We start from the raw sequence: 27,266 nt of genomic DNA, 5'->3' as shown, positions 1-27,266 counted from the left end.
GATTCTTCTATATGGTATCTTTCAAAATTTTTTGCCATTGACAGTATAATTTTTATATTGCAACCCCATATTTTAGAAAGTTATGAAAATAATACTTATTGTTACTATTTTCTATTTTACTTTTTCTAGTCTCTCCCCCTTCTCCTCCTGCTTTTCCAACTTTTCCTCCTCCTCCTCCTCCTCCCCCTTCTCCTCCTCCCCTCCTCCTCCTCCCCTCATCTCCATTTCCCCTCCCTGTTTATTCTCTCATCTTGGTAGTCGTGACCCACTATAATTACATATTTTTTAAATGTTTATTTTTTGAGAGAGAGAGAGAACGCACGCACAAGCCAGGGAGGGGCAGGGAGAGAGAGAGACAGAATCCGAAGCAGGCTCTAGGCTTCTAGCTGTCAGCACAGAGACCGACATGGGGCTTGAACTCACAAACTGTGAGATCATGACCTGAGCCAAAGTCGGACACTTGACTGGCTGAGCCACCCAGGCACCTCATGACCCACTATTATTTTGATGACCCAGTCATGATCGAGATTTGCAGTGCATTGAGATTGGAGCACAAAAAAGATTATGAGTTGTAGATAATTATTATTAAATTTGCATATATGCTAGAGGTTAAAATAGGTTTGAAGGGAAAAACAACTAATGGTATATTGTTCCAACTGGGCAAAATTATGTTTTAAATTTACATATTAAATATTTATAGCCTAATGTTATTAAAATATGAAAAAGTAGGGGCGCCTGGGTGGCGCAGTCGGTTAAGCGTCCGACTTCAGCCAGGTCACGATCTCGCGGTCCGCGAGTTCGAGCCCCGCGTCGGGCTCTGGGCTGATGGCTCAGAGCCTGGAGCCTGTTTCCGATTCTGTGTCTCCCTCTCTCTCTGCCCCTCCCCCGTTCATGCTCTGTCTCTCTCTGTCCCAAAAATAAATAAACGTTGAAAAAAAAAAATTTAAAAAAAAAATATGAAAAAGTATCCTTTTAAACTCTTACCTTTAAGATTTCAAAAGTTGTTCTGTGATAAACTAAGTTGCATAATAATGGATAGTCAGTATATAAAGGCATTGCCTGATGGCTAAAATTTCTTTGCCCATTCAGTGATGGAAAGCAAAATACAAGACAGCAAAGAGATCTGAGTAGGAAATACATTAAAAATTATGTACGGTATGGGTTGATAAAACATTGGGACCTTACTTTATAAGGCTTTTTGAAATTGTGTTTTAATAGTATTTTAAATAATTCATGGTTGGCTTTCATGTTTTTTAGTAAAAATAAATAGACATTTCACATTGTAAACATGGATTGAAGTGTGTATAAAAACATGAAGATATTACCCTAATTTAAAAAAATAGATGTTAGATGCTTGGTGTCTATTTATAGACTCTAGAAATAGGACAGTCAAAACATGATTTAGGCTTTTAAAAGAATTTTGAAACAGTGTTTTGTACAAGTTCCAATTAAGAAGGTTAATGTTTGGGGCGCCTGGGTGGCTCAGTCGGTTGAACCTCTGACTTTGGCTCAGGTCATGATCTCACGGTGTGTGAGTTCGAGACCCGCGTTGGGCTCTGTGCTGACAGCTCAGAGCCTGGAGCCTTCTTCGGATTCTGTGTCTCCCTCTCTCTCTGACCCTCCCCTGTTCATGTTCTGCTCTGTCAGTCTCAAAAATAAATAAACATTAAAAAAATTTTTTTTAAAAAGGTTAATGTTTGAGTTTATAAAGCAGATGACCAGAATCCTACTATGAGTTGCCAGTTCTACCCTACTAGAAAGCAATGTTTATGACTGTAAAACTTCTAAATTATTTATTATTTCTATGACTAAGATTATGGCATTTTATGCAGTCTGTAATGGGGAAGGTAGAAAGCTAGTTAACTACTTTAAAACCTTAAAAATTGAATATTTTATAGAGTTAACCATAAGTTGTCTTGATTTTATGAAATGGTGCATTCAGAATTATTTAGCATTTTTAAAAACAGTTTACTTCAATGTATTATGCAGTCTTTATTTGAATTACATAGCAATTTAGTAATATTTCTTGTTTTTTTTTAATGTTTAGATTCTCGCTTATATATGAGGGATGACCAAAAAATATTGAGTGATCTGAAAGCGTAGTATATTACTTTTGATTTATTATTTTATTTCACATTCTTATATACTTAGGTGTCTGACAAATAAATTTCTAGTGGGAAAGGAGTTTCTTTAGTTATAATACTACATAGTGAATTTAATGTGTTTTTGAATTAATTTTTTAAATAAATCAAATACATAAACAAGGAAATATTACTTTAATAAAATATGTCACAGTTTCTTAATATAAGCTGGGAAATTTTAAAGTTAACATAAAATGAAATCTAGGTTATTCCTTTTCATTCTACTACTTTATTCATAAATAAAATATGGGCAACAATTGAATATGGCCATTTTTTATAACTATGTATTTGAAAAAATGTCTATTCTTTACAGGGTTTAAGGATATGTTATATATATTTTGCATTAATATCAAGAGTAAATAATTAGATAATCCATTACTACTACTCTGCAAACCAGAGGAAATACGAAGTATCATGAATATCAAAGTTAGAGAATCTTTTTGGGAATGACAGAAGCTCATAAATTCAGGTTTGAGATTAAGGATGAAATTTACATTAAATATAAATATAAAATACATTAAAAAAAGTTTTAGGAAGAATTCAATTAAAGTTTGTGGCAGGATAATAGATTCCATAGAAATTCATAAAAGTACATTAATATTATCTACAAAGGAATGTTATGTTGTCTCTTGCTTAAAAATGACTCATTTAGGCACTTCATTTAATTTGGCTTTAGGGAATTTTTTATGTTTATGTCTATTTCAGTAAGAGAAACTATCTTTTTTCAGGCTACTGAGGCAGGGATTTTAATTGACTTTAATAACTTTTAGGTATTGGATACTATTTAAAGTCTCACAGATGTAAAAGCCTATGCCTTTGGCCAAAGTAGAAATGTGTGTCCATCTCTAATAATACTTTTCTTAATATTTCTTTACTTGACAAATCACTTTGCTGCAAGCTCTTTGTGTTAATAATAAGTACACTGTGGATTTTTTTTTTTCTTTTTTCCGTTCTGTGTTGTGTAAGTGTTATACTACTTTATAGAAGAAAAGGAGTGCATACAAATCATAGTATGTCTCTGAGTGCAAATCTGTAATTTGTAAAGCTCTCCTTTGGTGATTACCCACTTATTTGATATAAATACTCATTAAAAGAATAAATTTTTAACCAGTTGCATATGTAAAAGCTAAAAACATAAAGCTTCCTGGAAACAAAAACAATAGGAGAATACATGACCTAAAAGTAGGCAAAGATTTCTTAAAGACTACTCAAAATCCTTACATTACAAATTAAGTTAAGGAGACAAGGGAAAGGCAACAGAAGTTGATTTTATCTTTTGCTTCTCATCATAACAAATGGTTGGTGGAAGAAAATAGTAAAAATAAAATTGCCAAAGTAGTTTTGTGTTATGTAAGTTTTCTTATCAGTGACATATTTTCCTGTAACAAAAGATGTTTAAACTTAAACTTTAAATTAATGCCAAATTAATTGGTGGAAAAAGTGATTAAGTGATGGAAAAGCCCACAGGATTTAAGGGTGTAATTTTCATCTACCTATCATAAATTAGAAAGATCCCCTTTCATTACAGTATAAAGTACAGGACATATTAAACAAAATGAAAACATGCCTTCATTTATTCATTTATTCAATTCACAGTATATTTAGTGAACGTTTATGTAGTGCCAAAGACTTGCTCTTCACGAGTTTTTAAGAGCTAGTGTCAAATTTCTCTTGGCCAATTAAGTTGTATTTACAGTGACAAACAAACCAGCTAACATTTCCACTTAGATAAGCTATCTTTGTATTGATATATAGATGTTTCTTTTGCAGTTTAATTATTTCAGAAGCCTTTGAAGAAGACTTTTTATAGGATTTTCTTTATAATTGTGTGGGTATATGTATGTCAATACTATATTATATTTTTTACGATGTACATATATATATATATATGTATATTTGTGTCTTTCTGGGAAGACATCCCTTTATTTTATTTTATTTTTTTATTGAGAGAGGGAGTGCAAGCAGGGGAGGGCAGAGGAAAAGGGAGAGAGAAAATCTTAAGCAGGCTCCACCAGTGCGGAGCCTGATGTGGGGCTCAATCTCACAATCGAGATCATGAGCTGAAATCACGAGTTGGATGCTTAACCAACTGAGCCACTCAGGTGCCACAAGACCTCCATTTTTAAAAATAAAAATAAGTGCACCTGGGTGGCTCAGTTGGTTGAGTGTCCAACTTCAGCTCAGGTCATGATCTCACAATTTGTGAGTTTGAGCCCTGCGTCGGGCTCTGTGCTGACAGCTCAGAACCTGGAGCCTGCTTCGGATTCTGTCTCCCTCTCTCTCTGACCCTCCCCCTGCTTGCACTCTGTCTCTCTCTCCCTCAAAATAAATAAACATTTTTTTTTTTTAAATAGACCCATAAAATGACTTCAACTTAAATAAAACTTCTTGTTCTCTATAGTGGAAACCTAAATAATTAAAACTTTTATATGTTGTAGAATAAAAATAATTTGTTTCAGTTTTGAGTAGAATTTGAAATACTAATTTATGTAAGCTTCAAGAAAAAGAAAATTTTATATAATGCAAGATTTTATGGATTATAAAAGAGCATTAACTTTAGCCATCTTTTGTCTGGAATTCTTTAAGGCTATTATCTATATAAGAAAAAAAAAGTTAATTTTAATACATATATCCAGATTATGTTTTACTTTAATACTGAGAATTATACATATAACTTTATCTATAAAAATAGGAAAATATGCATTGTAAAAACTCACTGGTGATAATGTTAGAGGTGATTGCAAGTTTCTTCATGATTAGCATACAATGAGAACATTACTTTGTAAAAGTTATTAAAATCGTCTGATAATTGAAGATTGGTAAGCACTTATTCTTCTTTTCCAGATCAAACATATATAGAGGAAAATATTAGTTAACTATATAAATCATCTTACATGTTTTCTTTTTGTATTATTATGATTTTTTCCAAGTACATATATGTTTGGTTAAATTTTTTAAACTTCAAAAATATCCAGAAAAATCAAATGCATCATTTCTAAAATCATATATTTTTTATGACTGTTTTTCTCCTAATGTAAAATATTTAGGATTATAATTATTTTTGGCTAATATTGACAATGGTGAATCTCTCAATGCTTTCATCAGTCAATTAGAATAGCTAACAAATACTAAATAAATTAATTTCCAGAGATGATTTTGAAATTTATTGAAAAGTCATGACTGCTAATGTACTGTGTATATTTGTGATAACATTGAAATCAGGTTAATGGAGCTTCTGTTGGTCAAGATTATGAAAATTTAAGCATAAAAAAGAATAATGACTGAAGTTGATTGAAACATATTAAGTATATTAAAACCCATTGGTCTACTTTGATGTGAAAGAGAGAGAAAACAGAAAAAAAACTATTATTTGATAAATATTATACCAAATCCTGGGGTGCCTGAGTGGGTCAGTTAGTTGAGCATCTGGCTTCAGCTCAGGTCATGGTCTCACGGTTTGTGAGTTCGAGCCCCGTGTTGGGCTCTGTGCTGACAGCTCGGAGCCTGAAGCCTGCTTCAGATTCTGTCTCCTTCTCTCTGCCCCTCCCCACTTGTGCTCTGTCTCTCTGTCTCTCAAAAGATAAATAAATGTAAAAAATTAAAAAAAATATATTATACCAAATCCTTACTCTGAAAATTTGTAATTAAAGAAAGGAATTAAACATTTATGCTTATTTTTGTAACAACTCTATTTCTGGGTAACCAAATAGTCTCAGTTCATGAGGTACAGCTTTTCATTACAGAAAAATGCCTTCTACTAAATAAAGAAGGAATGGTAGTATTAGAAAAATCACCATTTAACAAAAGTTAGTGGAATAATTAATTCAGCACATACTGTCAAAGGATATTAAACTCATAGGTAAAATATTTGCGGTAGCAAATTGATTGGATTTAAAAAGTAGAATCATAATCAAATGCAAGATGTACACCTCTATTGAAAATGTCAGTAAATTTGAAAATAGACTGTGTATGTAGATAACATTAAAGAATTGGTGTTAATTTTATTGAATATGATAATAGTATGATGGTTATGAAGGAAAATATTTTTAGGAGAGTCTAGCTAAAGTATTTACAATGTTATGTATAAATTAAAAAATGATAAAAAATGATATTTGGAAATAAATCTAAGTGATGTACCTCCTCCAACTTTTTATCCTCCTGAATATATTTTGGGCAATTTTTTTTAATATTTTAAAAACCATTACAGAGTGTAGGTTAATTATCTACCCATCTTTTTCATTTTATTACTTCATCAAAAGCCTATAAAAAGAAAACCTTCATCCTAGTATTTAACATATTTCACATTACTTAAACCACATGAATTAGAAATTCATAATGAATTTGATATAATGAAGAAAATGATGAATGTCTAAAAGGATTAATCTGCTGAATTTAAAAGGAAATTAAATTGCCTTAGTATATCTCCCTGTACTAATGATATATTTAATTATTGGATCTCCTAGTTTCAAAAGTTGCCGACCTTCCTTTGTTACTTATATATTACTAAATTTCTTTAAAGATATTTACAAAAATGTTAGTTTAAATATTTGCATACTTTCAAAATTCACACTTTGCCATAGACAGATCTCTAGATAGTAAATAGTATAGTTTCTTAGGATTCCACTAGCTCTACTTTGGTTTTTAAATTTCCCCAATTAAAATTAGTATGTTATAACGTAATTCACTTGTAATTCTACAGTTTCATTAGCACCTTGCATTAAGAGGGAAAAAAAAAAGATTAGGGATCAAGAAGACAGACATTTTGGGAGTACAAGTACGTTTAGGACATGGTAGTTTTTTTGGAAGAGAAGAATTTATTATGAAATTATAGGGATACAGATTTTATGACTATTTTTTAATTTTTTTAAAGTTTATTTATTTTGAGAAAAAGAGTTTGAGTGGGGGAGGGGAACAGAAAGAAGGAGAGAGAGACAGAGAGAGACAGAGAAACAGAGAGAGACAGAGAATCCTAAGCAGGCTCCATGCTGTCACCACAGAGCCCAACATGGGGCTTGATTTCATGAACTGTGAGATCATGTTCTGAACTGAAACCAAGAGTCAGACACTTAACTGACTGAGACACCCAGTTACCCCCAGAGTTTGACTATAAATTGAAATTGGAGGAAAGTTAAATATGTAAAACAACTAATTGTGGGTTGATGAATCAGACAAGGGAGAGTGTATAGATACTTGTTTCTATTTGGGGGTATTATAAACAATACTGTGATGATCATCTTGTCATACAACAGGAAATGACCAGATACCAGTTGTTATTATTTATAGGAAATGGCTTTATTACTGTAGTGTTTTGTGGCAAATTTTATATAACAATTATGAAGTAGTCTCTGAAGTAGTAATTTAATGTAGAGAACCAACAAGTTTAAGATTTCTTACATCAAAAATCATGTTAGTTGGTGTAGGTGGCTCACTCCATTAAGCGTCCAACTCTTTATTTCAGCTCATGTCATGCTCTCATGGTTTGTGGGATCAAGTCCCACGTTGGGCTTTGTGCTGGCAGTGTAGAGCCTGCTTGGGATTCTCTCTTTCCCTCTCCCTGCCCCTCCTTCCCCCAAAATAAATAAACATCTAAAAAATGATATTACATGCTAATATTTTTACAAATACCTAAATATTAAGGTGTTTTCCTTTCCCATACATCCCACTTCAACACACACACACACACACACACACACACACACACAAACACACACATAAAACAAATTTTATCTTGTAGTTTGGTTTCCTTGAAGCAGCAGAATTTATGCAAGTGATTTTTTTCAAGGAAACAACTTTTGCAAAATAAGGGTTTAGAGCCAATACTTGAACTCCATAAGGATCAACAATAATTTAAAATACTTTCCTCAGTAAGCCTTAAAAATACATTTTAGGTACGTCCAAATGATCTTCAAATTGTAAGGCTTTTGATACCAATAAGTGCTAGAATTAAGTTGTACAAAGGCAGAGATTTTTATGTGTTTTGCTCACAACTATACCAAATGCCCAAAAATTACTTGGTGTATAATGAGCATGAAATTAATCATTATATTTCCATTAGCACCATATGAGTCTACTTTACCAAAGCTAGTAATTTTTTTTTTTTGGTGTGAAATCCTGAAGTAAGATTTCTTGAAATAATGCTAATATGGATTTCCACATTTGAAAATGGTTCCCATATATACACTGTGCTCACCCTGATCATTTTATAAACTTGTCAGTGATGCAGCCAACATTTTACTTGGTCAGTATTTTGGAACTTAACATATATAATATTGGGCTTTCTTTTATAAACCAATTTAATAGACTAAAGATTTTGATCTATAATAATTCTTGCTAATTGGTCATTGGAATTAATCATTGGTATTTCATTTTTGTAAATCATCTGAATATGACTTTTCTTAGCTTTCAGAACTTCTCCATGGTCCTTACTTTTTTAGATGTTCTCCATGTGTGTCTTTGAACTTCAGAACTTTCATACAATTTTAATGAACATTAGCTAAATCTTTCATTCTATGACAGATTCCATATCTTCGTCCAACTCTGCCATATCAAGAAAAAAAATATCTCTACCCAATTCTGAAAGAAGGCTTCATTCTATGACAGATTCCATATCTTCGTCCAACTCTGCCATATCAAGAAAAAAAATATCTCTACCCAATTCTGAAAGAAGAGTAGCATAATGTGAACGATTATATTTTAAAAGTTTTTTATAAAACGCACAAAAGAAAAAAAAACAGAAGCCACCTCATTAACATCACTTGGTCAGTTATAATATTTAACTTTTTAAGAAGTACTTTAAGGTTGTATTTTCTAATTGAGTGCCCTAACTTTTTTTTTTTTTCCTTTTGTTTTCAACGTTTTTATTTATTTTTGGGACAGAGAGAGACAGAGCATGAACAGGGGAGGGGCAGAGAGAGAGGGAGACACAGAATCGGAAACAGGCTCCAGGCTTCGAGCCATCAGCCCAGAGCCCGACGCGGGGCTCGAACTCATGGACCGCGAGATCCTGACCTGACTGAAGTCGGACGCTTAACTGACTGCGCCACCCAGGCGCCCCGAGTGCCCTAACTTTTAAATAACTTAATTCTGTAATTTTTTCTAGAAGTTTTAATTGAAGTATAACTGACATGCAGTTTTATTTTAGTTTCGGGTATACAACATCATGATATATTTTTATACATTACCAAATGTAAGTCTAGTTACCATCCATAACCATACAAAGTTACTACAATATTATTAACTATATTCTCTATGCTGTATATTATATCCTCATGATTTATTTTATAACTGGAAGTTTATACTTCTTCATTCTATTTACCTATTCTGCCCACTTCTCAACACATTCCCACTCTGGTACCAGTAGTTTGTTTCCTATATCTATGAGTCTGTTTCTGGTTTTTTTGTTGTTGTTGTTTTTGTTTTGTTTTTTAGATTCCACATATAAGTGAGCTCATATGATAGTTGTCTTTCTGTGTCTGATTTATATCACTTAGCATTATGCTCTCTAGATCCATCCATGTTTTTGCAAATGGCAAGATTTCATTCCTTTTATGGCTGAGTAATATTCCATTGTACATATATATCACATCTTTGTTCATTTACCATTAATGGACACTTAGTGAAGAATGCTGCAATGAACATAGGGGTGCATGTATCTCTTCAAATTAGTACTTTAGCTTTTTTTCGGATAAATACCCGGAAGTGGAATTGCTAGATCATATGGTAGTTCTATTTTTAATTTTGGAGGAACCTCCTTACTGTTTTCCATAGTGACTGCACTATGTGTGGTATATAAGAGTTCCCTTTTCTCTACATTATTGCCATCAGTTGTTATTTCTTGTCTTTTTGATGATAGTCAATTTGACAGGTATGAGGTGATATCTCATTGCGGTTTTGATTTGCATTTCTCAGATAATTAGTGATGTTGAGCATCTTTTCATGTGCCTGTTGACCATCTGCATGTCTTCTTTGGAAAAATATCTATTTAAGTCCTTTGCCCATTTTTTAGTCTTGCTTGCTTGCTTGCTTGCTTGCTTATTTATTTATTTATTTATTTATTTATTTATTTTTGGTATTGAGTTTTTTAAGTTCTTTATATTTGGATTTTAACTTCTAATTGCATGTAAGATTTGCAGATATCTTCTCACATTCTTTAGCTTGCCTTTTCATTTTGTTGATGGTTTCTTTTGGTGTGCAAAAGCTTTTTAGTTTGATATAATCCCATTTGTTTATTTTAGCTTTTGTTATCCTTGCCTGAGGAGACTGTTCCAAAAAAATATTGCTAGGGCTGATGTCAAAGAACTTACTGCCTACGTTTTCTTCAGAGAGTTTTATGGTTTTATTATCTTACGTTCAAGTCCTTAATCCGTTTTGTATATTTCCCACAATTTAATGTTCTTGTTAATTCAGCAACAAACTACTATTCCAACAACTTTAGTACTTTTGTAACCATTTACAAAATGATTTATGTATTAGTTTTTAGTTTGTTTTCCTAGCAAACAACTGATGTCTATAATTAAAATCTCCCAAGATCCTAATTAAAAAAGAACCAATAGTTTTTATTTATCCTGCTTGGAATTTGCTGAGCTTCCTGAACCTGTGGGTTTCTTTGTGATGGAACTTAGAAAAAATTTTGTCATAATGTTTTTGAATGTTTCTGCCTCAATCTCTCTCTCCTCTCTGAGATCCTAAAAGGTGGATGCAGGGTATCTTCATATTAGCTCTCAGGTTATTGAGGTTGTATTCCCTTTTCTGTTTTTTCAGTCTTTTCCCTCTGTATGCTTTAGTGTGGATTATTTCTATTAACTCATGTTTCACTGATTCTTTTTCTATTTTGTCCAATATATTTTTAATTTAAACTAACGGATTTTTTAAAAATTTCTGATACTGCATTGTTCAATTCCAGAATTTCTTCTTAGCTGCTGTCTTGTCTATTTGTTTCAATTGACAGATTTTTTCTTGATACTGATTCACATTTTCTTGTTTTTCCATGTTTAGTAAGTTTTATTATATACTGAACATTGTGAATGATATATTTTAAAGACTGGATATTGTGTTATGCCCAGAATTCGTGATCCCCAAAGACCACTAGGGAGCCGAGTCCGATGCAAAAGCAAAAGAGCATTTATTCAAGCTAGCTGGAGCTCAGTCCCCTACCTGCACCAACGCAGCGGTGAGATACCAGGGAGAGAGAGCGAGTTTCAAAAGCACAAAGGTTTTATTGGGGCCTAGAGGCAGTTGGTGAGGTAATGGCTGTGGCCTCAGCCAATTGGCTGGGGAAGGGTCGTGGCCTCGGCCGATTGGCTGGGGAAGGGTCAGAGTCCTGTTAGGCAGGTCGCTGGGCGTGTTTTGATCAGGAAGTTTGAACGGGTGAGCGGGAGGTTACTCAAGGGGAGGAGGCGCGGTCTGAGGTTTCTGCGATTTTCCCGGGAAAGGGGTCATGTCGGGGACATAGTCACTCAAGTTGGAGGACACAGAAGAAGATGGAGTCGGCCGGTGTAGGCCCGCCCTTTCAATGGAAATTTTCTTCTGAAAATCTTTGAATAGTCTTCTAGCAGGCAATTTAAATTACTTGTAGATTACCTTGATTTTTTTTGGAGGCTTGGTTTTAGGCTTTGTTAGGGCTATTCAGTCTATTAATTGTTTTGCACTTAGTTGTAGAAACAATCCCTTAGTCTGCAGACAAGGACAGCTGGAGTATTTACAAAGTCTGAATTTGTTGAGACTTAACTGTGAATTCACCTCCCTTGGGGTACTCAACTGCTAAAATCTCTACTAAGCTCTTTCAAGGCTTTCAGTTTTTTCCTCTGGGCTGCTTTTAGCCTTGCTTAGAAAAAGAGCAGTTTGAGTGACGTGTATGTGCAGCTTTTGGACCCCACCTTCTTTGGCTGTCCACAGTCACACCCCCAGCCCTCATTTCCAGCTGCTCTGAAAGTCAAAAGTCCAACTTCTGGTTCCTCCATAGAGATTCAGTAAAACAGCTTTCTAATTGAGCTCTTTCTATTCCCTTCCAGTCGCCCCCCTATATTAAGAGACTGTGGGCCCTCACTATGGGGGTGTCTGAAATCTGACACAGCACCAGTGTCACCAGCACTTTTCTTTCAAAGATCTCATTCATCTCCTTTAGATTCTGCCTCCCTTAAGTCTCTTCCAGTTTTTCCCCAGAGTTTATTCTTACTATTAGCAGAAGACAATTTATCAGAAGCTAGCCTACCTATACCAAAGGCTGAAGACATGCCCTTGTAGTTTTTTTAATAGTCTTTCTAAATAACTAATATAGTAACATTTAAAACCATGGACTTGTGAAATTTTATTTATCCTTTAAGATTTGTGACTCTTATGAGGCTATATTTTTGAGGTGTTCCCCTCCCCCCATTTGGCCATCCTGTCATAACCTCATGTTATTTTTACCTTCTGCCAAAAGTATATGTAGATATTCTTTTTTTAAATTGTTTTAATGTTTATTTTTGAGAAAGAGAGAGAGAGAGTGGGGGAGGGGCAGAGAAAGGGAGACACAGAATTCTAAGCAGGCTCCAGGCTCAGGTGTCAGCACAGAGCCCTACATGGGGCTCAAAACCACTAGCTGTGAAATCATGACTTGAGCTGAAGTCAGATGCTTAACCAACTGAGCCACCCAGGCGCCCAATATTCTTTATTTTTAAAGTTTATTTATTTGAGAGAGAGCGAGAGAGCGAGAGAGAGCATGCTTAACCAACTGAGCCACCCAGGCATCCCTATACATAGATATTCTTATATATCTCTCTTTAATTTCTTCTTTTCTGGGAAGTTATGGGTATCTTTAATACCATTCTGTACAAGCAAACAAAACTCAATCTTAGAACATTTTTTTTCCTTTATTTTAGGCTAGAAAAGCAGTTCACCAGGAGTGCACTGGAGTTATCATTCTAGGATGGTTATATTTAGAGTAGAAAATTCCAGGGTTCCAAGGATATTGCTGCACCCTATCAGCAGTATCATAAGGGGAACAAAAGGTGGGGATAGGTTAATGACCTTTCATACCCTGGACTTAAGGACTAACTATTTTTACCTGAAAGCATGTCAAAACCAGCAAGCACTTTTATAATCTCTTATCCCTACCCATTACTAAACTCAATATGTCCATTGAGTTAGATTTGGAAATGTACTGAGGGAATCCCAGTATTTGCAATGGCAGCTCAACAGAAAACTTTGTAATTTTTTTACCATAAGTCTCTCCTATTGTCACATATTATATTTTTCAGTATAGGCCACTGTTATCTGAAGTGTACACTGGGGAGAAATGTCCCATGATGTATTTAATCAAAAATAGAGGCATATCGGGGCACCTGGGTGGCTCAGTCGATTAAGCATGCAACTTCAGCTCAGGTCATGATCTCAGGGTTCATGAGTTCAAGCCCTGTGTTGGGCTCTGTGATTACAGCTCAGAGCCTGAAGCCTGCTTCAGATTCTGTGTCTCCCTCTCTTTCTGCCCCACCCCTGCTTGCACTCTGTCTCTCAAAAATGAATAAGCATTAAAAATTTCGAAGAAAAAGGAAGTAAATAGCATACGCTTCCTAAGTTAAAATAGCATTTTAAAGACTGAAATATTTTTAATTATAAAAATAAATAATCCAACACAAACATGCAGACAACACTTAAATCTGATTCTCAGGTTTCCCAAAATTTGTTTCACTGAGGAATTCTTTTTTGTTATTATAGTTCTCTCATTTCTTCCTGATGCTGTGCAAAATTATTTTGCATGTCTTCAATAAATTCAGATTGGTCTTAGTCCCTCCATGTAACCTTACCAGTTGTTTTCTATTCATTCTTTATTGCTCTCTAAGCTAATTAGATACTCACTGGGAACTTTAAAACCCTTTATTTAATAACTGAATAATTGTATTAATCTTTATTTATGCTATAATGAAGTTTATAATTAAGGATGTTCATGAGCTGCTACCATTCTTCTGCTTACTCATCTTAATACTTGAGGATCTATATACTTAGAAAATTTCACTTTCTTTCCTTTAAAGTGAAGTTCATACTCAATCTCTTATAAGACATTGCCTTAAATTGCCTAAAACAATTTGATATTTAAAATTTTGCTAATATCAATTAGTACATATGTGTGGCATGTCTATTTAATTATGTGATGTAATAATCTTCCAGGAAGAAAAAAGAATTTGCCATTTATGAACACTGTATTTCATTACTAAATCATGGAAAATGAAGTTTTTACTAGTTTCACCTCTATAATATGCCTGGTTTATCTGTCATAACTTTGAACATGTTTCTCTTAGACTGTGCTTTTGTTCAGACCAAACTTTTCCCTGGTTCAGTTTTTTTTTTTTCTTTTTCTTTCATAGTTCGCTCTTTTCAGTTTTAATTCTTCTTGCTTATGCAAAGTGCCAACCTATTAGCCAGGAATTTGTGAAAATCAAACTAATTTTATTATTGTTGTATGTTTTAACTTTGGCACCTTCAAATTTAAAAGACATATTTAAATTGAATACTTAATGAACACTTGGGAACTCTGTGAACTCTTATTTTTGTAGATATCTTGGAAAGATTTTATTTGCTTATGTTATAGCTGATCTTAAAGACAACACAGCTTCTATTTTGTAGGTTTTTGTCACAGCAAGTTGTCTCTGAACATACCTTCAATTCTTCAATCAATTACATATGATTTTCCTTAAGTCTTTGCAATATTGTATTGGTGAACACCTTCACCTTAGAAGTTTCTGTTGTTAAATCATCGGTTCCCCATCCAGTATTTTCTGTTCATGCTGAGTAAGTTAAATAGAGCTTCTCTATCAAAATGTGAAATATATTTCCCTGTTTTAATGAGTTCTTTTCCCACAGGGAGAAATACATTTGCACACATTTAAGCCACAAAGACGGATGTTTATAAATAGACTATTGTGATTTTTAACTTAAATTTAAGTCACAGGACAGTATTAATTTCTATCAGATTTTCCTTCCTTGAATCAAGCTTTGGTCTTCATTTTTGTTTTTAGAGTTTATTCTTAAAGGTTAATTCTAATTTTATTCTGTCATTATTATTAAATAAATTATATTAACACATTTGAGTTTTATTATCTTAGTTGTAAATTATCATTTGTTTTTTAGAGTCAATTTTTTCAGCATACCTTATTATTTTTGAAATGTGTTTCGAAATAACCAAATACAGATTCCTAGAATAATCCAACAAAATATATCAATATCAAGCAGAAATAGACATTTCTACTGATTTTGTGTTTCATTAAGCAAACTACATATTGTGTAACTGTAATTTCACTATATGTATAACTATGTCACAGTCATATGGTAAGTGGATATAAGAATTTTGTAGAAATTAATTTATAGTATTCATATTAATTTACATTGTTTTCAAGTATTAGTGAATTTTAGGTAAAGTTATAAATTTAAGAGTACACAAGTGGGAAGGCAAATGACATTGAAATAAGTATTAACAAATTTAAGTACCATAAAACAAATAATTCAAATGTCTTTTTCCTAAAGGACCATCAATCCTAAATATGAAAACATCAGCTAGGAAATGTTTACTTTGAGAGAGAGAGAGAGAGAGAGAGAGAGAGAGAGAGAGAGAGAGAGAAAATCCCAAGCAGGCTCTGCACTGTCAGCACAGAGCCTGACATAGGGCTCAGTCTCATAAACCATGGGATCGTGCTCTGAGCCAAAATCGAGAGTCAGATGTGTAACTGACTATGCCATCCAGGTGCTCCCCACAAAAAACCTTTATTTTTATTTATTCATTATTATAAAGTTTATTTATATATTTTGAGAGAGAGAGTGAGAGAAAGGGAGAGAGAGAGAGAGAGAGAGAGACCGTGTACAAGTGGGGGAGGGGCAGAGAGAGAGAGAATCCCAAGCAGGCTCTGTACTGTCAGTGCTGAGCCCAGTGTGGGGCTCAAACCCATGAACCTCAAGATCATGACCTGAGCCAAAGTCGGAGGCTTAACCGACTAAGCCACCCAGGTGCCTCCCAAAAAATCCTTTAAATATGATCATTTTAGATATTGTATTGGTTCCTAGCATTATAAAAGTATTCTCCATTACTTGTTTTTTCAGTATACTAGCACTATAAAAAATGGTGATACTGTTTACAATTTTTATCCACTTTCAATGTATTCAAATGTATTGGCTACAGAAATTCAAATGTATTGGCTCTCTAGTGTCCATCCAAGCCTTGTAAAGTTTAATCCAGTAACATTGAGTATTTAGATTAATAGTTACTGTTTTAGCAACCTCTCTTCTTTAAATATTTATTACTATGTTCGTTTTCACTAAACCAGAAGATAATACCCACATTACCAACGTTTTTATGGATTTTAGAAAACAACTATAACTAAATCATCCAATAGTTTTACTACATGCCAGGTAGTTAATACTGGGGAAGAATCAAATCAAAATATATTTTTCATGTTGTAACTAATTATGCTGATCATTTCAACAAACTAAAGATGATATATATATTTGCCAACATATAATCTTATCTTTTTCATTCAATTCATTAGAAATGTAATTAGTGATACTTTCATTTTTGGTAAACACAAATATATAACTATTTCATATATATGTGACATATGTATGTAAAATTATTAGTACACATGGAAATGATTCTTATTTATCATCATTAAACAATGCATTTCATTTTTTTCTGGACTGTATAGGGCCATATACTATTTAAATATTTTTGAAAATGTAGCTTATAAAGATAACATATCAAAAGTTTTATATTGTCCTAAAGCATCATATTTCATTTTTTATAAAGGATACCACCCTAAATACTTCAGTTTTTCTTAGAAATCATTTTTATGTGTGTGTAGTTCTAAGGATGTTTCTGATCTGACTCACACAAGCATAATTTCAAATATAGCCTGATTTGAATTAATACAATGTAATTATATTTTTCTTGAGGATATTGTTAATTTTCCATGAGAGGACTCATTAGTGAAAATGAATACGTGTGTCATACCATATAACACCTTCACCATGCAAAGTTGCTAAAACAGTATGGAAAAAACCTCATAAGGAAAATTTGATATAGCTTTCCTATGCTTTTCCAGACCTATTTCCAACACTGCTAAAAGGGGGGAAAATTCGAGAAGGCACTGAAGAGACCACCTCACCAGACCCTGATGTTACTTCTCCTCTGGATGTACATGCTGCAGCTCCATAGGAGCCAGGTTGGAAAAGTTTCTAGGAAAACAACATATTCCTTAATAACATATATTTTTAAGTAGAAAGATTTTTTTTCCTATTTGGCAGTTTGTCTTTTTAGGCCCCAGAGTTGAGTACATGAAAAAGTCTGTACTTTTAGTTTGAACTTAACATTTGTTTCTTCATTTTTTAAAAATGAAGTGGAAAACATCTGGCTTCTCAAAAATATTTTTGAAATTTAATGGTTTTAAAGTATGCAAAATTAGCTAAATAAAAAAATCATGGTTCTGTTTTATCCATACTATAAAAATATCAAGCTGTTTTTAATCCATTATACTAGAGTTTAATGTTAAATTATTATAAAAATGATATCAACTTTTTCAAGCACTTCTGTATATACTACATAAATGGCAGTAGATAGTTTCTATAATGCTCTTTTTTCTAATACCTCAAGCTCAGTATATATTATCGCTCTTAATTCTAAGTGAAACTTTAAACGTAACTAAATATTCATATAATGTTGTTAATTCTCTATATCTGGGTGGACTCTGGAGATACAGGTCAGTGAGTTAGCAAAATGAACATAAAAGGGCATTTTTTCATAAGACTAATCTCAGAACCTAAATTTCAGATTTTGTATATTTTGAAATATAATGAATCTCTACTCAGGTTATTGAAATGCACTTGCAATAAAGAGAAATGATACATTTCACACATGCGAAGATAATTCCTACTTTTGTGCACTTATTTCAGAATTAAACTGTCAGTGGTGTAACCTATAGCTTTTCTTAGATCTTTTATTTAAAAATTAACCTCATTTATTATGCTCCCATAGTTAAATTATGTTTTTCATTCTTTATTAATATATTTTTTGATTATTGCTAGGTGATTATATCTTTAAAAAGGCTTGAATGTAGGGTGTGTGTGTGTGTGTGTGTGTGTGTGTGTGTGTGTGTGTGTGTGATAGTAATTCCATGAATAGAAGTTGCAAATTGTAATTGTAACTGACGTATTTTTTTAAAAACAGTCAATTGCTTCTTGGCCTTTTGGCTAAATCATGTGTAGTATTTGTTCTTATTAGTTTAGTATCTGATATGTCCTCTATTTAAAGATAATATATTAAATAGATTTTTGGAGGAGGGAGGGGGCATAGTAGCTTGCTCCATCCATTCCTGTGCATTGATCTGTTATTGCAGTACTTCCAGGAATGGTGCACCTCTACACACACACACACACACACACACACACACACACACACACACATTCAAGCCTTTTTAAAGATATAATCACCTAGCAATAATCAAAAAATATATTAATAAAGAATAAAAAACATAATTTAACTGTGGGAACATAATAAATGAGGTTAATTTTTAAATAAAAGATCTAAGAAAAGCAATAGGTTATACCACTGGCAGTTTAATTCTGAAATAAGTGCACAAAAGTAGGAATTAACTTTGCATGTGTGTAAGGTAATATTACAGTGGTATATGTCTACATGTCAACTTAATCCCAGCGTGTTACTTCTAAAGTTTGAGATATCTTTCTAATTGTTTATAGTTCTCTTGCCAACTTTTTCACAGAAAAATATACAGTAACCTATACTTGGTTTAAAGCTTTCCTCTCATTTGCCTTGTATTACAATTATTATTTCAGGGGATTTTGTTTTGTTACTCTTGTTCTTCTTTCCCTAGTATTCAGTTGTAAACTCCTTGATAGAAGTGATCATATGTCAATGTATCATTATGTTTCTGTCTCCTATGAAGTGAGATAAATTGATTATAAAATATTAATTACATAGCAAGTTTGTTGATAGAACTAAATGTACAAATTCAAACGTTAAAAAAAATACTTGGCCTAAAAACATGCTTTATATATAAAATAGGCTATTGATTCCTAATATGTTGTGTTTATTAATTTCAGAATCATTTATGGGTTCATCTGCCTGAAAACTGTAAAGCAACTTTGGCATATGTGGCTACTGTCTTTTCTTAATGGTCTAACAGATTGCTATTTTGGACAGACTAGAATGGTGGTCCAAATCATATTTTAAAAAATTCTAACTTTTTCATGTTGCATTGAATAAACATTAAATGAAAGTGAACTGTTTAGTATCAGCCTACATAAAATAAGTAATAATAAAAATAACCCTAAAGGAAGGAAAAACATAAACCCTAAAGTAAGGAATAACGTAAGGTTATTTTATTTATTTTATTTTATTTAAATATTTTTATTTAGTTTTGAGAGAGAAAGAGAAACAGAGCACTAGTGAGGGAGGGGCAGAGAGGGAGAGGAAGACAGAATCTGTAGGAGGCTCCAGGCTCTGAGCTGTCAGCACAGAGCTGGATGCGGGGCTCAAACCCACAAACCATGAGATCATTACCTGAGCCAAAGTCGGATGCTTAACCGACTGAGCCTCTCAGGCGCCCTGGGTTCTTTATTTTTTATAATGAGAGCATCATTGACAAATTTAGCTGCTCTAACTTCTTTATAGTGTGGATTAGCAAAACTGAAAAGAGGCAGCAATTGTTAAGAGAAAAATGGACCAAGGAACAAAATTTTCTAACAGATTGAGATAGAGAAAAAAATAACTAATCTTATTAATCAATAAATAATTTTAATTGAAGTGCCAAACATATTTTTTTCCAGTCAAGAAGAAAGGGTCATAAGTAGATCATATTTAGGAGTTTATAGTGACAGGTGAAGTTTAGCAATAGCTCTCTGCATAACTGCTCTCAATGAATGAAGCAAGTCTCTGGAGAGGCTGTAAGAAAGGATTATAGTCCTTTAGAAATAGTCTGGGGACTAAGAGATAATTTAGTTTAAACCTGTCATTTTGTCTCACAGTACAGACCATATTTATATCTGTATGTGAGTATACATACAGGTGTGTGTGTATATATTTATATATGTACACATACATATATATGTATGCACATAATCATATTAAAAATTGTAGATGAAAGGTGAGCTAGAAATCTTTATTTTCCTGGGGAATAAACTATAAAAATTAACTATTAACATAAAGGAGATAACAAAGAAAGTGAATTTAAGATTTGGGAAATTATCATTGAAATATAAGCAAGGTGAATTATGCAATTCATGATATGTATTCTTTAATATTAGTAGTATTAATCTAATGCATCATCAATTGTAATTGTATTATATATGTGTCCATATAAATATACTGCCATATGTTCATCCCCTTCAGCTACTATACACTTCTCTAAAAAATCCTTGAACAATTATCTATATATTATCTCATTACTTCTCCATGAAAGAGCTATCTGTATTCCCCATCTTTTCTCACAAAACCATTCCAGTCTGATTTTTGTCCAACTGTTCTGACAAAAAAACTCAACTTAAGATCACCTATAATGCTCACATTGTCAAATTTGGCAGCCTTTGTCTTACATGAGCTGTCAACAGCATTTATCATATATAATAGTTACCTCTTTTTTGAAACAATTATATCAGTTGGTTTTCATAACATCACTCTATTTTGTTTCTTTTCTTATGTTTTCTATTTCCTTGGTTGATTTCTCCTCCAAGGATCAGTAACTTGACTCATATTGCCATTTAGTCTTCATGTGGTTTTATTGAGCCTTAAGACTTTATATTAACTAAATCCTGAATTTATATTCCAGCCTAGATTTCTCCTCTGAACTCAGACTTGTGCATCCAGAATTGTACCTGCTCAGCTTGGATGTCTGTCAGACATCTTATATAACTTATGCAAATCTGAACTCCTTATTATCACCTCTTCCTGTTCCTTCCACAGTAATCGCTGTTTCATAAAAGGGAGATCCAGCATTCAAGTAACTCTAAACAAAAACTTGGAGTTATATTTGACTTAACATTTACCTCAAACTTTACAATGGGTTCAACGGCAAATTTCTGTGGCTTTCCTTATAAATATGTACAGAAGTTTTTCTTTTAAAATAAAATTTTAATTTTATTTATTTATTTTTAAGTTTTTATTTAAATTCCAGTTAGTTAACATACAATGTAATATTATTTTCATGTGTACAATATAGTGATTCAAAGCTTCCATACAATACCTAGTGCTCATCACAACAAGTACACTCCTTAATCCCCATCACCTATTTAACCCATCCTCCCACCTCACCTCCCCTCTGGTAATGATCAATTTGTTTTCCATATTTAAGAGTCTGTTTCTTGGTTGCCTTTTAAAACCATTATTGTAACCACTCTGGTCTGTGATAGCATCACCTTTCCCTTGGATTAGTAGAAATAGCAAGCGCTAAGTAGATTTTGTGATTCCATATTTACCATCCCCCCTAAGAGTCTATTCTACTTATAGACCTGTGTTGTCCAATATGGAGCCCCAGAGCTGATGGGTTCCCTGAAATGAAATAATTTTCACTTGCCCTATGTTGTCTGAATTATACATGTGGACAAGTAGAATGAGCAGCTAACTTGTATATGACCAAGGCTAATGAAGGTTGTGTAAGCCAGATATTAGAATTAGGATAGGTTCTCAGCTTATTCTAGTAATTAGCATATATTCCCAGCCTGAAAAAATTAGAATGCAGATCTGTATGACTATCAGAGCACTTAACAATTCCATATTTAGTTTTCTTATCTAAAATAACAAAAATAATGTTACCTAAACTTTGTAGATTTTTTGAGGGTTAAGTAAAAAAAAAATGTAAAAATCAGTGCAGCACAAAGCTGTACTTACAGATTTATATCTATAAATGATTAAAAATATATAAATCTATATAATTACTAATAAAATCAACAGATTTAAATTGAGAACTTTAAGCATATCTTAAAGGCTGCAGAAAAGTGAAGGAGAGCAAATTTGCAATTATTAAAACCATTATGATTCTGATGCTCAGGAAATAATATCAGCCTCCAAAATGTATGTGGAGAAAGAAAATATAGAGCAAACCTGTAATAAGTCAACATTTTCTCAATAAAATTCTTCATGTGATTTTAAAAAAATGAAAATCTGTACATGTTTTAGATAATTTTTCCCAACCATTTTAAAATAAGTATGAGAGCAAAAATTGGGATTTTTTTGTACTTTGGTAAAATATAACTTGTATGTTTCTTAAAATAGACATACTCATTTAAAAATTAGGTTGTTTAAAGATCAATTGCTTTCGTATGTACTTTATATGCTTGGTATGTCCTATAAGACATCAAGGACATTTTCTGTTATTGCTTGTCAACTACCACACAAAAGAAACTGAAGACATTTTTTTAATGTTTATTTATTTATTTTGAGAGAGAGAGAGTGAGAGAGAGAGAGAAGGCAGAGGAGGGGCAGAGGGAGAAGGGGAGAAAGAACCCCAAGCAGGCTTCAGGCTGTCAGTGCAGAGCCCGACACAGGGCTTAATCCACAAATTAGTCAGACTCTTAACTGACTGAGCTACCCAGGCACCATGAAACTAAATTTTTTTGTAACTACTCAGTCTATATTCTGTTATAGTTCATATTTGACTTTGGTGTAAGTTTAGGTATTTTGGATATTTTAAAATATATTTCAAATATTAGGGATCAGTACACTCTTTAACCTATAGGAAAATGTAGCAAATCAGTAAGATTTTACTTTGATGTTACTTTGCTTCCCTGAAAGTTAGAAGAGGTTAAATATCTTAAAAATCAATTAATTTTAAGAAAAAGTCAATAAGCATTTAACATGTAATTACATTTTAATAAATATTAATTAAATGAAATAATTTCATGTTATAAATTATAACATGGAAGAAAGTATGAATACCTGGTTAGTCATCTTTTCTCTATCTCCGGAAAGCCTCCTTATACCACAAATTCAAGGAATTTGTAGTATATACCAGATCCAAGATAAATGAGATTCTGGCCAAGTTACTTTTTAAACCAAATACCTGTACTGATTGTTGAGATGTCTTACTGGGTGATAATTACCAATATTGATACTCAGAGGATTAGAGCAAGGTGTAAAAGCTTCAGGGGCCCCAGCGCTGATTGGTTTTCTGAAATGAGGTTGTCTTCACACACCCTGCATTGCCTCTTTTGACTGTGTGTGCTGAATTATGAGTGAGTGGGACATTTGGAGGCCATGCTATGCTCTTGCCTCTTGCTATGTATGGAATTTTGTTGTGTGCCCTACATACTGTCATAACACCAAACAAAGATGGTGTTACATGAAACTTTGGTGTCGGATTATTATGCCTGTTGCACTTGATTATTAATTCAAAACCAAGAACACTGCTGTTTATTCATAGGTATACACCAGGTCCAATATAAATGAGAATCTGGCCAAGTTACAGATTAACGGAGAGGAGTTGTAGGTGGTTTTTCACTTCTTTTAAATATAATTATAGAATTTAACTAAAGTGATTAAAGTGAAAATGATAACATGAAACAAAAGTAACTACTGGCAATAAATGATATAAAATATATAGAAGTAATGTAGTTAATGAGAAGGTGGGCTATGGATTGAAAACTCTGCTCCATTATTTATTGTGTCACTTTGTCAATATTACCTAACCACTCTATGCCTCAGTTTCTATGTAGTAAGGTTTGGTTCATAATAATTAATGACTTCACGGGATTATTTTGAGAATTAAATAATTAAATTAAACTAAATGCTAAATAGTACTATCTATTAGTATAGCACATGACATTAAACCTCTATAATTATTGGGATTATAAGAGAATGATATAGGATTAAAATAGGTAACAATTTTAATGACTAAAAAACATTAAAAAGGAAAGAAGGAAAGAGGCATGAGGAGAATTAACTGCTGAAATGTTTGACTCTATGCGCATACAATTTTAAATTGTATTTTTTTTTCTTTTCTGTCCCTACTATTTAAATATCAGTGTGTTTAGTGCTTTCTCCTCCATTTTTCCTCTACTGCTTAAACTTACTCCCTCTAGAACATCTTATCTGTGGCTACCATAATCATAGAAGGCTAGATATCAATCAAAATATTTTCTGTTGCCCTGAAATTTTATCTGAGCCTCACCCCATAATCCACATTGACTACTGGAAATTCAATCTTAACATTAGATGCTTTATATTCAAAATTTAATGGTCTTAACATTAAAATATTTGTGTCCTTCACTTCCTAAAATAATGTCCTTTTCATTCAGTGTCTTTTAACTAATGAAGTTCTATCTAGGCTGACCTCAGTTTTATTTTATTTATTTATTATTTATTTTTGAGAGAGACAGAGACAGAGCCTTAGCCCTGAGCCGGGGAGGGGCAGACAGAAAGCGAGACACAGAATCCCAAGCAGGCTCCAAGCTCAGCACTGTCAGCATAGAACCTGATGCAGGGTTTGAACTCAGCAACCACAAGATCATGACCTAAGCCAAAACTCATTCCTTTATTTACAAAGACAGAAAACTGTGCACTGAGTACATTATAAATGCAAACTTGGTATCATAGTCCATACATTTATAGCATTTTAGAAAAAAGAGATCTCTGTGACCTGAGGTAGTCATGAAACATAGCATGGTCTCTGGTGAAGATAGGAATTAAAGAGTAGAGTTGACTTACTATTTCTTAGCAACCTAGGAAATTGTGGTTTACATGGTTTGAGCTAAAGGCAGAAAAGGGAGTAGCCCTAATCCTAGAAGCTAAGATTCTAGGAACACTTCATCCTTTTTTATTACCCAAGCTGAGTACTTGTCCCCATTCTTCCACACTATACCAGGCATAAACTGTCATCATTTAGCATCCTCTCATACCCCCCTCCAGACAAGAAGGTGAGCTAGTTATGGTTGGAGCCTTAGTTGAATAGCCTGGTAAGCACCACTGAGCACAGTGACTAGTACATAATAGATATGTTTTCTAAACTTACTTTCTATTTTAGTATCAGGGTCAGTATTTGAATTCAGGATTTTCTGGATTTTCCATAGCCTATGTTTTCCAACGTACCATGTAACTTAGGTTTGCCATGCTTTGTTGTATGTCAATCAAATATTTAATTTTTTAACAAGAAATTGCATTTGGAAATTCATTTATATCATTGAAAAATAAAGTACAGGATTTACATTTCAAATTATTAAATCACTATTGAGAAGTTGTATTTGTAAATAATTTAGTATTTACATTATTGAATATTATAAATGAATTATCAGAACTATAGTCACTTCTAATTTTAAGGCTCATTTTATCATCTCTGCTTTCACTACAGAAACAATTTTAAAATTACTTTAAATATTATACGAATTATATGTTAATAATAAAGTACTCAAATGATATCAAAGTCCATGAAGTAAAAAAATGTGACGTTTTTAGCTCCCACTCCCTCTATTAGAGTTAACTACTATTAAAACTTAGTATTGTTGATGCAAAATAAACAAACATTTTAAAATTTCTATGGGGTGCCTGGGTTGCTCAGTCGGTTAAGTGTCCAACTTTGGCTCAGGTCATGATCTCACGGTTCATGGGTTTGAGCCCCACCTCGGGCTCTGTGCTAACAGCTTAGAGCCTGGAGCCTGCTTGGGATTCTGTGTCTCCCTCTCTCTCTGCCCCTACCCACCCCTCTCTCAAAAATAAATAAAACATTAAAAAAAAAAAAGAATTTCTAAAAAAAAATGGAAGAAAGTTTTGTTTGAGCCCAAGTGACTGCTCTGGGAAGGGAACGTTTGGTGTAGGGCCATATACGTTTTTTTTTAAATTAAAATTTACAAATTATTACATAAAGACCTTTTTCAGAAATTTGCAGACCTTAAGTTTCTACTGTGTTCAGGGATGTATGACTCTAATCTTATGGGAATCAGGGAAGTCTCTTACTTTTTATCTTTTGTATTTAGAATGCTCCTTTTGGTTATTTTCTTTAAGCACATGTACAGTTAGTGCCTGGGGCAGAAATAGAGCCCATGCTTTGAGGTTTCATGGAGTCATTTTGGCCTTGCTAAATGTTAAAGTATAGCTTCCCAGGGAGCCCAGGAACAGGGCCCACAAACAGTAAAAGTTGAAAATTCCCTTTATATGTATCTATCTTTCCAGTTCCCGTTCCTTTTTTTTAATGGTCCGGTTCTGCACAGTTAGTTTTAGGCAGATTTCTTCACTCTCCCTTGATAACATCATGGGCAACCTTCTGTATCAGCATGTGCTGATACATCTCATACTTGTCATTCCTGCTCTCTTACACCTCACTCCATATCCAAATGATTAGCAAGTCCTATCAGGTCAGCCTTAAAAAGATATCTAGTATCCATTTACTGCTGCTATTTTAATCTAGATGCTATTTTAATCTCCTCTCACTTGAACTATTTCAATAGCATATTCACTGATACCCTCCTTCACTTGCCTTCTGCAGCCTATTATCCATATAACCAGAATGACCCACTTAAAATGTAAGCCAGATCTCGTCATTGCTCATGACAAAACCTTCCAGTCATTTGAAATCTTATTAAGAGGGAAAGTCAAAATCCTCTAATGCCTGCTTGAGTCTTAGTGGTCTTTCTTCTCAGCTTTCTCTTTGAATTCATTTCTTTACCACTTCCTGCCTTGAACACTGAACTCCAGTCATACTGGCCCCTTGCTGTTTCTCAAATAAGTTGTGCTTCCTCCCAACTCATGCAATTTGATCTATTTCCTACTCCTTTCATGCTCTTCCCCCATATTTCTTCTCGTCTTGCCCCCTCAGTTAAGTTTCAGATATCACTTGGTTATCTTCTATAAAAGAAAACCTTTCTCTTTCACTCACTGCCCCCTTACCTTACTTCACTTTATTTTTCTCTATAGCAGTTTTCACCAGTGATATTTCATAATGTTTCTTCTTAATTTCCTTCAAAATAAGCTATCACCTAATAAACATTCTGTGAAAGCAGAGAGTTTATCTTATATTTTCACTGTTATGTGCCCTAAATAGAACACTATCTGACACATAACAGGTTCTTAAAAAATATTTATTGAATGAATTATTGAATTATATGAATGTTTAATGAGCTATATTAACATTTCTATGTATTCTAAAGTATAAATCAACCATAATT

At 33.2% G+C, this 27,266-nt stretch overlaps 1 protein-coding gene and 1 non-coding gene across 2 annotated transcripts in view; both read left to right on the top strand.

Moving 5' to 3' along the window:
• LOC115522912 (ephrin type-A receptor 6-like) overlaps positions 1-27,266 on the top strand; it is a 174,615-nt gene that overhangs the window by 111,086 nt on the left and 36,263 nt on the right. The gene's annotated exons all lie outside the window — the stretch shown is intronic.
• LOC115524397 lies at positions 18,331-18,521 on the top strand. Its single transcript, XR_003972097.1, has one exon. It is a non-coding gene; the product is annotated as a U2 spliceosomal RNA (small nuclear RNA).

Source organism: Lynx canadensis, chromosome C2 (genome assembly GCF_007474595.2).
Source record: "Lynx canadensis isolate LIC74 chromosome C2, mLynCan4.pri.v2, whole genome shotgun sequence".
Classification (NCBI taxonomy): domain Eukaryota; kingdom Metazoa; phylum Chordata; class Mammalia; order Carnivora; family Felidae; genus Lynx; species Lynx canadensis.
The sequence above is the reverse complement of the archived record's forward strand: the minus strand, read 5'-3'. Positions and strand labels throughout refer to the sequence as shown.